The 14,486-nt window shown below is 45.8% G+C and overlaps 1 long non-coding RNA gene across 3 annotated transcripts; it reads right to left on the reverse strand.

Moving 5' to 3' along the window:
- Positions 1 to 24: 24 nt before the first annotated feature.
- LOC309622381 lies at positions 25 to 11,785 on the reverse strand. Of its 3 annotated transcripts, none has more exons than XR_014240817.1 (3): positions 10,827 to 10,841; positions 5,105 to 6,547; positions 25 to 130 (listed from the first exon to the last, which is right to left on the reverse strand). It is a non-coding gene; the product is annotated as an uncharacterized lncRNA (long non-coding RNA). The 3 variants fall into 3 exon arrangements; XR_014240818.1 differs by lacking the exon at positions 10,827 to 10,841 and adding an exon at positions 11,771 to 11,785 and having other exon boundaries at positions 28 to 130; positions 5,105 to 6,249; XR_014240819.1 differs by lacking the exon at positions 10,827 to 10,841 and adding an exon at positions 9,306 to 9,320 and having other exon boundaries at positions 28 to 130; positions 5,105 to 6,249.
- Between the last annotated feature and the right edge of the window lie 2,701 nt (positions 11,786 to 14,486).

Below are 14,486 nucleotides of genomic sequence, written 5' to 3' on the forward strand. Positions count from 1 at the left end.
TGCCCAATGCCACCACTCATCACAATTATCCATGGCATTTGTCTTCACGATGCTCCATGACACCTGTCATCACAATGCTCCATGACACTTGTCATCACAATGCTCGATGGCCCTTGTCATCACAATGTTCCTTGGTGCTTTTCTTCGCAATGCTCCATGACAACTTTCATCAAAATACTCCAAGATTTCTTTCATCACAATGCTCCATGGCCCTTGTCATTACAAATCCACATGATCCCTTTCATCACAATTCTCCATTGCAACTTACAAAAAAATGCTCCATGCCCCTGTCATCACAATGCCCAATGATACCTGTTTTTACAATGATCCATAACCCTTGTCATCACAATGCTACATTGCGCTTTTCATCGCAAAGCTCCATGACCGCTTTCAGCACAATGCCACATGACCCCTGTCATCACAATGCTCTATGACCACTGTCATCACAATGCCACATGACACCTGTCATCACAATGCTCTATAGCCCCTGTCAGCACAATGTTCCATGACAGGTATCATCACAATGATACAAGACTGCTGTCATCAGAATGTTCCCTACTCTTGTCATCTCAATGCTCCCTGGCCCCTGTTATCACAATGCTCCATGTCCATATCATCACAATGCTCCATTACACATGTCATCGTAGTGATCCATGACCCCTTTCATCACAATGCTGCATGACACCTGTCATCACAATGCTCCATAGCCCTTGTCATCACAATGCTCCATTAGCCCTGTCATCACAATGTTCCATGACTCTTGTCATCAAAATGCCTCATGATCCATTTAATCACAATGCTCCATGACTCCTTTCATCACATCCTCCATGATACTTGTCATTACACTGCCCCATGACCTTTTTCAGAACAATGCTCCATGATACCAGTCATCACAATGCTCCATGACCATTGTCGTCACAATGCTCCATGCCCCTTTCAACACAATGCCCCATGACACCTGTCATCACAATTCGCCATCGCACTTGTCATCACAATGCTCCATGAACCCTGTCATCACAATGTTCCATGACAGTTGTCATCACAATGTTCCATGACCCTGTAATCACAATGCTCGATGCCCTTGTCATCACAATGCTCCAGAACTCTTGTCATCATAATGATGAATGCTCGTGTCATCACAAAGCTCCATGATACTTGTCATCACAATGTTCCATGGCCTTGTCATTACAATACTCCATGGCCCCTGTCATCACAGTGCTCCATGATACCTTTTATCACAATTCTAGATGACCACTGTCATCACAATGCCCCAAGACACATGTCATCACAATTCGCCATGGCCCTTGCCATCACAATGCTCCATGACCCGTGTCATCACAATGGTCCCGGACACTTGTCATCACAATGATCCATGACCACTTACATCACAATGCTCCTTGACTCCTGTCATCACAATGCTCCATAGCCTATGCATTCGCAATGCTACATGGTCCCTGTAATCACATTGCTCCATGATCCATTTCATCACAATGCTCTATGACCACTGTCATTACAATGCCACATTATACTTGTCATCACAATGCTCCATGGCCCCTGTCAGCACAATGTTCCATGACAGATGTCATCACTATCCTCCATGGTCCCTGTAATCACAATGCTCCATTCCCTTGTCAACGCAATGCTCCAGAACTCTTGTCATCATAATGCTCCATGCCCGTCTCATCACAATTCTCCATGACACTTTTCATTAAAATGCTCCATGGCCTTTATCATCACAATGCTCCATGGCCCCTGTTATCACATTGATCCATTGTACCTTTCATCACAATGCTAGATAACCTCTGTCATCACAATGCCCGATGACACCTGTCATCAGAATTGGCCATGGCCCTTGTCATCACAATGCTCCATGCCCTTGTCAACGCAATGCTCCAGAACTCTTGGCATCATAATGCTCCATGCCCGTCTCATCACAATGCTCCATGACACTTGTCATCAAAATGCTCCATGGCCTTTGTCATCACAATGCTCCATGGCCCCTGTTATCATAGTGCTCCATGTTACCTTTCCTCATAATTCTCGATGACCACTGTCATCACAATGCCCCATGACACCTGTCATCACAATTCGCCATGGCCCTTGTCATCACAATGCTCCATGATCCATGTCATCACAATGTTCCTGGACACTTATCATCACAATGAACTATGACCACATTCATCACAATGCTCCATGACCCCTGTCATCACACTGCTCCATGGACTATGCATTCAAAATGCTCCATGGCCCCTGTAATCACATTGCTCCATGATCCCTTTCATCACAATGTTCTATGACCACACTCATCACAATACCCCATGACGCCTATCATCATAATGCTCCAAGGCCCCTCTCATCACAATGCTCCATGAACCCTGTCATCACAATGTTCCATGACACTTGTCATCACAGTGCTCCATGAACACCTGTCATCACAATATTCACTGCCCATGTAATCACAATGCTCCTGGTCCCCTGTAATCACAGTGCTCCATACACTTTTCATCACAATGCTCCAGAACTCTTGTCATCATAATGCTCCATGCCCGTGTCATCACAATGCTTGAAGAACCTTGTCATCACAATGCTCCATGAACCGTGTCATCACAAGGTTCCAGGACCCTTGTCATCACAATGATCCATGACCCCTGTCATCTCAATGCTCCATGATCTTTGTATTCACAATGCTCCCTGGCCCCTATAATTGCGGTGATCCATGACCCCTGTCATCACAATGCTCCCTGGTATATTTCATCACAATTCTAGATGACCACTGTCATCACAGTGCTCCACGGCCCCTGTCGTCAGAGTCCTCCATGATACCGTTCATTACAATTCTACATGACCACTGTCATCACAATGCCGCATGACACCTGTCATCACAATTCGCCATGGCACTTGTCATCACAATGCTCCATGAACCATGTCATCACAATGTTCATGGACAATAGTCATGACAATGCTCCATGACAACTTACATCACAATGCTCCTTGACCCCTGTCATTTCATTGCTCCATGGCCTATGCATTCACAATGCTCCATGGCTCCTGTAATCACATTGCTCCATGATCCCTTTCATCACAATACTCCAAGACCGCTGTCATCACAATGCCCCATGACGCCTATCATCATAATGCTCCAAGGCCCCTCTCATCACAATGCTCCATGATCCCTGTCATCACAATGTTCCATGACACTAGTCATCACAGTGCTCCATGACCCCTGTCATCACAATATTCACTGCCCATGTAATCACAATGCTCCTGGTCCCCTGTAATCACAATGCTCCATACCCTTGTCATCACAATGCTCCAGAACTCTTGTCATCATAATGCTCCATTCCCTTGTCATCACAGTTCTCCATGACCACTTTCATCACAATGCTCTATGACCACTGTCATCACAATGCCACATGACACCTGTCATCACAATGCTCTATAGCCCCTGTCAGCACAATGTTCCATGACAGGTATCATCACAATGATCCATGACTGCTGTCATCACAATGTTCCCTGCCCTTGTCATTCTCAATGCTCCCTGGCCCCTGTCATCACAATGCTCCATGCTCATATCATCACAATGCTCCATTACCCATGTCATCGATGTGATCCATGACCCCTTTCATCACAATGCTCCATGACCCCAGTCATCACAATGCTCCATAGCCCTTGTCATCACAATGCTCCATTAGCCCTGTCATCACAATGTTCCATGACTCTTGTCATCAAAATGCCTCATGATCCATTTAATCACAATGCTCCATGACTCCTTTCATCACATCCTCCATGATACTTGTCATTACACTGCCCCATGACCTTTTTCAGAACAATGCTCCATGATACCAGTCATCACAATGCTCCATGACCATTGTCGTCACAATGCTCCATGCCCCTTTCAACACAATGCTCCATGACAACTGTCATCACAATGCTCCATGGTCTTTGTCATCACAATTATACATGGCCCCTGTGATCACAGTGCTCCATGACCCCTTTCATCACAATGCTCCATGACCACTGTCATCACAATGCCCAATGATACCTGTTTTTACAATGATCCATAACCCTTGTCATCACAATGCTACATTGCGCTTTTCATCGCAAAGCTCCATGACCGCTTTCAGCACAATGCCACATGACCCCTGTCATCACGATGCTCCATGGCCCTTGTCATCACAATGCTCCATGAAACATTTCCTCACAATGCTCCAGTACGCTTTTCATCCAAATTCCCCATGGCCACTGACATCACAATTCTCCATGACCCCTGTCATCGTAATGGTCCATGACACGTTTCATCGCAATACTCCATGACACCTCTCATCACAATGCTCCATGGCCTTTGTCATCACAATGCTCCATGGCCCCTGTAATCACAGTGCTCCATGACCCGTTTCATCTCAATGCTCCATGACCTCACTCATCACAATGCCCAATGACCCTTGTAATCACAATGCTCCATGGCCCTTGTCATCACAGTGCTCCAAGCCTTTGTCATCACACTGCTCCATGGCGCCTGTTATCACAATGCTCCATGCCCTTGTCATCACAAGGCTCCTGAACTCTTGTCATTATAATGCTCCATGTCCGTTACATCACCATGCTCCATGACACTTGTCATCACAATGCTCCATGGTCCCTCTCATTACTGTGCTCCATAATAACTTTAATCACATTTCTAGATGACCACTGCCATCACAATGCCCCATGAAGTTGTCATCACAATTCGCCATGACCATTGTCATCACAATGCTCCATGAACCATGTCATCACAGGGTCCCAGGACACTTGTCATCACAATGATCCATTACCACTTTCATCACAATGCTCCATGACTACTGTCATCTCAATGCTCCATGGCCTTTGTATTCACAATGCTCCATGGCCCCTGTAATCACAGTGCTCCATAACACCTTTCATCATAATGCTCCATGACCACTGCCATCTCAATGCCCCATGACACCTGTCATCACCATTCTCCAAGGCCCCTCTCATCACAATGCTCCATGACACTTGTCATCCCATTGCTCCATAACACCTGTCATCACAGTGTTCCCTGCCCATGTCATCACAATGCTCCATGTCCCCTATAATCATAGTGAACCATGTCTTTTACCTCACAATGCTCCAGAATTCTTGTCATCACAATGTTCCATGACCGTGTCATAACAATGCTACATGACCCTGGTCATCACATTTCTCCATGATCTTTCTCATCACAATGCTCCCTGTCACTTTTCATCACAATTCTCAATGACCACTTTAATCAGTATGCTCGCTGACCATTTTCATCACATTTCTCTATTGTCATTAGAATTCCCCATGGCCCCTTTCTTCACAATGCTCCATGGTGCCTGTCATCACAATGCTCCATGGCTTTTTTTATCACAATGCTCCAGGACCAGTTTCATCACAATACTGCATCCCCGTTGTCATCACAGTGCACAATGAAACCTTTCATTCCAATGCTCCATGAAACTTGTCATCACAATGCTCCATGGCCTTTATCGTCACAATGCTCCCAGGCACTTTTCATCACGATCTTCCATGAAAACTTTCATCACATTGCTCCATGACCATTGTCATCACAATAGTCCATACCCTTGTCAACACAATGCTGCATAATCCCTGTCATCACAATTCTCCATGACTGCTGTCATCACAATAATCCAGGACAATTTTCATAACAATACTTCATGCCCCCAGTCATCTCAGTGCTCCATGATACCTTTCATCACAATTCCTAGATGATCAATGTCATCACAATGCCCCATGACACCTGTCATCACAATTCGCTATGACCCTTGTCATCACAAGAATCGATGAACCGTGTCATCACAGTGTTCCAGGACACATGTCATCACAATGATCCATGACTACTTTCATCACAATGCTCCAATACACCTGTCATCACAATGCTCCATGGCCCCTCTTATCATATTGCTCCATGATCTCTTTCATCACCATGCTCCATGACCACTGTCATCACCATGCCTCATGACGCCTGTCATCTCAATGCTCCATGGCCCCTTTCATCCCAATGCTCCATGAACCAAGTGATCACAATGTTCCCTGCCCTTTTCATCACAATGCTCCATGGACCGTGTCATCACAATGCTCCATGCCAATGTCATCAAAATGCCCCATGACACTTGTCATCACAATGCTCCATGGCCTTGTCATTAAAATGCTCCAGAACTCTTGTCATCATAATGCTCCATGCCAATGTCATCAAAATGCCCCATGACACTTGTCATCACAATGCTCCATGGCCTTGTCATTAAAATGCTCCAGAACTCTTGTCATCATAATGCTCCATGCCAATGTCATCAAAATGCCCCATGACATTGGTCATCACAATGCTCCATGGCCTTTCTCATCACAATGTTCCATACCCCCTGTCATCACAGTGCTCCATGATACCTTTCATCACAATTCTAGATGGCCACTGTCATCACAATGCCCCAAGACACATGTCATCACAATTCGCCATGGCCCTTGCCATCACAATGCTCCATGACCCATGTCATCACAATGGTCCAGGACACTTGTCATCACAATGATCCAAGACCACTTACATCACAATGCTCCTTGACTCCTGTCATCACAATGCTCCATAGCCTATGCATTCGCAATGCTACATCGTCCCTGTAATCACATTGCTCCATGATCCATTTCATCACAATGCTCTATGACCCCTGTCATTGCAATGCCACATTATACCTGTCATCACAATGCTCCATGGCCCCTGTCAGCACAATGTTCCATGACAGATGTCATCACTCTCCTCCATGGTCCCTGTAATCACAATGCTCCATTCCCTTGTCAACGCAATGCTCCAGAACTCTTGTCATCATAATGCTCCATGCCCGTCTCATCACAATTCTCCATGACACTTTTCATTAAAATGCTCCATGGCCTTTATCATCACAATGCTCCATGGCCCCTGTTATCACAGTGATCCATGGTACCTTTCATCACAATGCTAGATAACCTCTGTCATCACAATGCCCGAGGACACCTGTCATCAGAATTGGCCATGGCCCTTGTCCTCACAATGCTCCATGCCCTTGTCACCACAATGCTCCAGAACTATTGGCATCATAATGCTCCATGCCCGTCTCATCACAATGCCCCATGACACCTGTCATCACAATTCGCCATGGCCCTTGTCATCACAATGCTCCATGATCCATGTCATCACAATGTTCCTGGACACTTATCATCACAATGAACTATGACCACATTCATCACAATGTTCCATGATCCCTGTCATCACACTGCTCCATGGACTATGCATTCAAAATGCTCCATGGCCCCTGTAATCACATTGCTCCATGATCCCTTTCATCACAATGTTCTATGACCACTCTCATCACAATACCCCATGACGCCTATCATCATAATGCTCCAAGGCCCCTCTCATCACAATGCTCCATGAACCCTGTCATCACAATATGCCATGACACTTGTCATCACAGTGCTCCATGAACACCTGTCATCACAATATTCACTGCCCATGTAATCACAATGCTCCTGGTCCCCTGTAATCACAGTGCTCCATACCCTTTTCACCACAATGCTCCAGAACTCTTGTCATCATAATGCTGCATGCCCGTGTCATCACAGTGCTCCATGTCCACTTTCATCACAATGCTCCTTGACCCCTGTCATCACAATGCTCCATGGCCTATGTATTCACAATGCTCCATGGCCCCTGTAATCACATTGCTCCATGATCCTTTTCATCACAATGCTCTATGACCACTGTCATCACAATGCCACATGACACCTGTCATCACAATGCTCTATAGCCCCTGTCAGCACAATGTTCCATGACAGGTATCATCACAATGATACAAGACTGCTGTCATCAGAATGTTCCCTGCTCTTGTCATCTCAATGCTCCCTGGCCCCTGTTATCACAATGCTCCATGTCCATATCATCACAATGCTCCATTACACATGTCATCGTAGTGATCCATGACCCCTTTCATCACAATGCTGCATGACACCTGTCATCACAATGCTCCATAGCCCTTGTCATCACAATGCTCCATAGCCCTTGTCATCACAATGCTCCATTAGCCCTGTCATCACAATGTTCCATGACTCTTGTCATCAAAATGCCTCATGATCCATTTAATCACAATGCTCCATGACTCCTTTCATCACAACCTCCATGATACTTGTCATTACACTGCCCCATGACCTTTCTCAGAACAATGCTCCATGATACCAGTCATCACAATGCTCCATGACCATTGTCGTCACAATGCTCCATGCCCCTTTCAACACAATGCCCCATGACACCTGTCATCACAATTCGCCATCGCACTTGTCATCACAATGCTCCATGAACCCTGTCATCACAATGTTCCATGACAGTTGTCATCACAATGCTCCATGACCCTGTAATCACAATGCTCCATGCCCTTGTCATCACGATGCTCCAGAACTCTTGTCATCATAATGATGAATGCTCGTGTCATCACAAAGCTCCATGATACTTGTCATCACAATGTTCCATGGCCTTGTCATTACAATACTCCATGGCCCCTGTCATCACAGTGCTCCATGATACCTTTTATCACAATTCTAGATGACCACTGTCATCACAATGCCCCAAGACACATGTCATAACAATTCGCCATGGCCCTTGCCATCACAATGCTCCATGACCCGTGTCATCACAATGGTCCAGGACACTTGTCATCACAATGATCCATGACCACTTACATCACAATGCTCCTTGACTCCTGTCATCACAATGCTCCATAGCCTATGCATTCGCAATGCTACATGGTCCCTGTAATCACATTGCTCCATGATCCATTTCATCACAATGCTCTATGACCACTGTCATTACAATGCCACATTATACCTGTCATCACAATGCTCCATGGCCCCTGTCAGCACAATGTTCCATGACAGATGTCATCACTATCCTCCATGGTCCCTGTAATCACAATGCTCCATTCCCTTGTCAACGCAATGCTCCAGAACTCTTGTCATCATAATGCTCCATGCCCTTCTCATCACAATTCTCCATGACATTTTTCATTAAAATGCTCCATGGCCTTTATCATCACAATGCTCCATGGCCCCTGTTATCACATTGATCCATGGTACCTTTCATCACAATGCTAGATAACCTCTGTCATCACAATGCCCGATGACACCTGTCATCAGAATTGGCCATGGCCCTTGTCATCACAATGCTCCATGCCCTTGTCAACGCAATGCTCCAGAACTCTTGGCATCATAATGCTCCATGCCCGTCTCATCACAATGCTCCATGACACTTGTCATCAAAATGCTCCATGGCCTTTGTCATCACAATGCTCCATGGCCCCTGTTATCACAGTGCTCCATGTTACCTTTCCTCATAATTCTCGATGACCACTGTCATCACAATGCCCCATGACACCTGTCATCACAATTCGCCATGGCCCTTGTCATCACAATGCTCCATGATCCATGTCATCACAATGTTCCTGGACACTTATCATCACAATGAACTATGACCACATTCATCACAATGCTCCATGACCCCTGTCATCACACTGCTCCATGGACTATGCATTCAAAATGCTCCATGGCCCCTGTAATCACATTGCTCCATGATCCCTTTCATCACAATGTTCTATGACCACTCTCATCACGATACCCCATGACGCCTATCATCATAATGCTCCAAGGCCCCTCTCATCACAATGCTCCATGAACCCTGTCATCACAATGTTCCATGACACTTGTCATCACAGTGCTCCATGAACCCCTGTCATCACAATATTCACTGCCCATGTAATCACAATGCTCCTGGTCCCCTGTAATCACAGTGCTCCATACCCTTTTCATCACAATGCTCCAGAACTCTTGTCATCATAATGCTCCATGCCCGTGTCATCACAATGCTTGAAGAACCTTGTCATCACAATGCTCCATGAACCGTGTCATCACAAGGTTCCAGGACCCTTGTCATCACAATGATCCATGACCCCTGTCATCTCAATGCTCCATGATCTTTGTATTCACAATGCTCCCTGGCCCCTATAATTGCGGTGATCCATGACCCCTGTCATCACAATGCTCCCTGGTATATTTCATCACAATTCTAGATGACCACTGTCATCACAGTGCTCCACGGCCCCTGTCGTCAGAGTCCTCCATGATACCGTTCATTACAATTCTACATGACCACTGTCATCACAATGCCGCATGACACCTGTCATCACAATTCGCCATGGCACTTGTCATCACAATGCTCCATGAACCATGTCATCACAATGTTCATGGACAATAGTCATGACAATGCTCCATGACAACTTACATCACAATGCTCCTTGACCCCTGTCATTTCATTGCTCCATGGCCTATGCATTCACAATGCTCCATGGTCCCTGTAATCACAATGCTCCATACCCTTGTCATCGCAATGCTCCAGATCACTTCTCATCATAATGCTCCATGCCCGTGTCATCACAATGCTCCATGGCCCCTGTCATCACAGTGCTCCATGATACCTTTCATCATAATGATAGATGACCACTGTCATCACAATGCTCCATGACACCTGTCATCAGAATTGGCCATGGCCCTTGTCATCACAATGCTCCAGGACACTTGTCTTCACAATGTTCCATGGCGCATTTCATCACAATGCTCCATGACCACTTTCATCAAATTGCTCCATGATGCCTGTCATCACAATGCTCCATGGCCTTTGTCATCAAAATTCTACATGGCCCCTGTAATAACAGTGCTTCAGGACAACTTTTATCACAATGCTCCATGACCACTCTCATCACAATGCCAGATAAGACCTTTCATGACAATGCTCCATGGCCCTTGTCATCACAATATTCTATGACTTCTGTCATCACAATGCTCCATGCCCCTGTCATCACAATGCCCCATCACCCCTGCTATTACAATGCTCCATGACCCCTGTCGTCGCAATGCTCTGAAACCCTTGTCATCACAATATTCCATGATCCGTGTAATCACGATGATCCATGAACCATTTCTGTACAATGCTCCAGTACCCCTTTCATTAAAATGCTCCATGGCACTTGTCATCAGAATGCTCCAGGAACCCTTCCATCACAATAATCCATGACCCGTTTCCTCACAATTCTCCAGGACCGCTTTCATCACAATGCTCCATTCCCTTGTCATCTCAATGCTTCATGGCCCCTGTCATCAAAATGATCCATGCCCTCGTCATCAAAATGCTCCAGAACTCTTGTCATCACTATGCTCCATGCCCATGTCATCAAAATGCTGCATGGCCCCTGTCATCACAATGCTGCATGACCCCTGTCATCACAATGCTCCATGCCCGTATCATCACAATGCTCCATTACCCATGTCATCGTAGTGATCCATGACCCCTTTCATCACAATGCTGCATGACACCTGTCATCACAATGCTCCGTGGTCTTTGTCATCACAATGCTCCATGACCACTGTCATCACCATGCCCCATGACCCCATTCATCACAATGCTCCATAGCCCTTGTCATCACAATGCTCCATTAGCCCTGTCATCACAATGTTCCATGACTCTTGTCATCAAAATGCCTCATGATCCATTTAATCACAATGCTCCATGACTCCTTTCATCACATCCTCCATGATACTTGTCATTACACTGCCCCATGACCTCTTTCAGAACAATGCTCCATGATACCAGTCATCACAATGCTCCATGACCATTGTCGTCACAATGCTCCATGCCCCTTTCAACACAATGCTCCATGACAACTGTCATCACAATGCTCCATGGCCTTTGTCATCACAATTATACATGGCCCCTGTGATCACAGTGCTCCATGACCCCTTTCATCACAATGCTCCATGACCACTGTCATCACAATGCCCCATGACCCCTGTCATCACAATGCTCCATGGCCCCTGTCATTACAATGCTCCATGACCACTGTCATCACAATGTTCCATGATCGCTGTAATCACAATGACTCATGACACCTTTCCTCAGAAGGCTCCAGTACGCCTGTCATCACAATGCTCCAATGACCGTCTCATCACAATGCTCCATGATCCCTGTCAGCACAACGTTCCATGACAATTGTCATCCCAATGCTCCATGACACCTGTCATCACAATGTTGCCTGCCCATGTCATCAAAATGCTCCATGTCCCCTGTAATCACAATGTTCCATTACACCTGTCTTCACAATGTTCCCTGCCCATGTCATCACAATGCTCCATTACCAATGTAATCAAAATGTTCGCCTGCCCTTGTCATCAAAATGCTCCATGGCCCCTTTAATCACAATGCTCCATGAACCCTGTCATCACAATGTTCCATGACAGTTGTCATCACAATGCTCCATGACCCTGTAATCACAATGCTCCATGCCCTTGTCATCACAATGCTCCAGAACTCTTGTCATCATAATGATGAATGCTCGTGTCATCACAAAGCTCCATGATACTTGTCATCACAATGTTCCATGGCCTTGTCATTACAATACTCCATGGCCCCTGTCATCACAGTGCTCCATGATACCTTTTATCACAATTCTAGATGACCACTGTCATCACAATGCCCCAAGACACATGTCATCACAATTCGCCATGGCCCTTGCCATCACAATGCTCCATGACCCGTGTCATCACAATGGTCCAGGACACTTTTCATCACAATGATCCATGACCCCTGTCATCACACTGCTCCATGGCCTATGCATTCAAAATGCTCCATGGCCCCTGTAATCACATTGCTCCATGATCCCTTTCATCACGATGTTCTATGACCACTCTCATCACAATACCCCATGACGCCTATCATCATAATGCTCCAAGGCCCCTCTCATCACAATGCTCCATGAACCCTGTCATCACAATGTTCCATGACACTTGTCATCACAGTGCTCCATGAACCCCTGTCATCACAATATTCACTGCCCATGTAATCACAATGCTCCTGGTCCCCTGTAATCACAATGCTCCATTCCCTTTTCATCACAATGCTCCAGAACTCTTGTCATCATAATGCTGCATGCCCGTGTCATCACAGTGCTCCATGTCCACTTTCATCACAATGCTCCTTGACCCCTGTCATCACAATGCTCCATGGCCTATGTATTCACAATGCTCCATGGCCCCTGTAATCACATTGCTCCATGATCCTTTTCATCACAATGCTCTATGACCACTGTCATCACAATGCCACATGACACCTGTCATCACATTGCTCTATAGCCCCTGTCAGCACAATGTTCCATGACAGGTATCATCACAATGATACAAGACTGCTGTCATCAGAATGTTCCCTGCTCTTGTCATCTCAATGCTCCCTGGCCCCTGTTATCACAATGCTCCATGTCCATATCATCACAATGCTCCATTACACATGTCATCGTAGTGATCCATGACCCCTTTCATCACAATGCTGCATGACACCTGTCATCACAATGCTCCATAGCCCTTGTCATCACAATGCTCCATTAGCCCTGTCATCACAATGTTCCATGACTCTTGTCATCAAAATGCCTCATGATCCATTTAATCACAATGCTCCATGACTACTTTCATCACATCTTCCATGATACTTGTCATTACACTGCCCCATGACCTTTTTCAGAACAATGCTCCATGATACCAGTCATCACAATGCTCCATGACCATTGTCGTCACAATGCTCCATGCCCCTTTCAACACAATGCCCCATGACACCTGTCATCACAATTCGCCATCGCACTTGTCATCACAATGCTCCATGAACCCTGTCATCACAATGTTCCATGACAGTTGTCATCACAATGCTCCATGACCCTGTAATCACAATGCTCCATGCCCTTGTCATCACAATGCTCCAGAACTCTTGTCATCATAATGATGAATGCTCGTGTCATCACAAAGCTCCATGATACTTGTCATCACAATGTTCCATTGCCTTGTCATTACAATACTCCATGGCCCCTGTCATCACAGTGCTCCATGATACCTTTTATCACAATTCTAGATGACCACTGTCATCACAATGCCCCAAGACACATGTCATAACAATTCGCCATGGCCCTTGCCATCACAATGCTCCATGACCCGTGTCATCACAATGGTCCAGGACACTTGTCATCACAATGATCCATGACCACTTACATCACAATGCTCCTTGACTCCTGTCATCACAATGCTCCATAGCCTATGCATTCGCAATGCTACATGGTCCCTGTAATCACATTGCTCCATGATCCATTTCATCACAATGCTCTATGACCACTGTCATTACAATGCCACATTATACCTGTCATCACAATGCTCCATGGCCCCTGTCAGCACAATGTTCCATGACAGATGTCATCACTCTCCTCCATGGTCCCTGTAATCACAATGCTCCATTCCCTTGTCAACGCAATGCTCCAGAACTCTTGTCATCATAATGCTCCATGCCCGTCTCATCACAATTCTCCATGACACTTTTCATTAAAATGCTCCATGGCCTTTATCATCAC

The sequence above is a fragment of the Balaenoptera borealis genome (assembly GCF_965194805.1).
Source record: "Balaenoptera borealis genome assembly, contig: HAP1_SCAFFOLD_2345, whole genome shotgun sequence".
NCBI classification, from domain to species: Eukaryota; Metazoa; Chordata; class Mammalia; order Artiodactyla; family Balaenopteridae; genus Balaenoptera; species Balaenoptera borealis.